Source organism: Lipotes vexillifer, unplaced genomic scaffold, assembly GCF_000442215.2.
Source record: "Lipotes vexillifer unplaced genomic scaffold, Lipotes_vexillifer_v1.1 scaffold831, whole genome shotgun sequence".
NCBI lineage: Eukaryota > Metazoa > Chordata > Mammalia > Artiodactyla > Lipotidae > Lipotes > Lipotes vexillifer.
In genome coordinates this window covers 2,582,317-2,583,192 of record NW_006791661.1, presented here as the reverse complement: position 1 = coordinate 2,583,192, position 876 = coordinate 2,582,317, and positions in this window count along the sequence as shown.

The following is an 876-nucleotide window of genomic DNA, read 5'->3' as shown; positions in this document are numbered from 1 at the left end:
GAGAAGGTTTCAACCCACCTAGATTATCCATTGGTTTATTTATTTATTTTCACTTCCACCCACCACCTATTTTAACAGGCTTTCAGTGAATTTACCTCCCCAAGGTCCATATGTTGAGGACGAATGGAGGGGTACCCCTGTCAGGAGTCATTAACATGCTGCTGCTAAGGCACCTACACATTGTTCTGGCCTGTCTCACACAGAGCAGCCTTCATCTGTGTGTGCATGTTGTCGCTAAGAATTTGTTGACGGAAAATGAAGACGGGTGAAAGAAAATTAGGTCAGAATAGTGTGTGGGAGACAAAGTGACATTCTTGTCAGTTTTACCTAATCTCCTAGAACAGAGCGACCAGAGTTATAATTTCTCTAGGATGTGGGCAGCTGAGACTTAAACTCAATCATTTCTGTCTTTTAAAAAAAAATTTAATGTTATTCCCTTTCTCCACTCCCCACAGGCTTTGACTGAAAAAAGTGGACAAGTATCCAAGAATTCTTATTTGAAACTCTTGGATCTGAATGCTAAGGATTTGGGACTAAAGGGGATTTGGAGGGCTGAGTCATCCCATAGGTGTTCAAAGACAGGTTTATGTAAAGATCAAAAAGGATGGCTTGCTAGCAAACATTTCCTCCAAGTTTCACAATACTATATAATGCTAAGCCACTCTCTCCACTTCACTGGACTATTTTAGAACAGAGATTGGAGTTATCCAAGCTCCCTCCAGCAAGTCTAGTACCTTTATTTAAAGCTATCTAGGATAAAGATGGGATATACCCAGACTGTATATTTAGGAATGGATAGTTATTTTAATTTACATTTTATAGAATGTTTGAAGAAAACCCAAAGGAACTGACACTGAAATTTCATCTCGGTTCAGC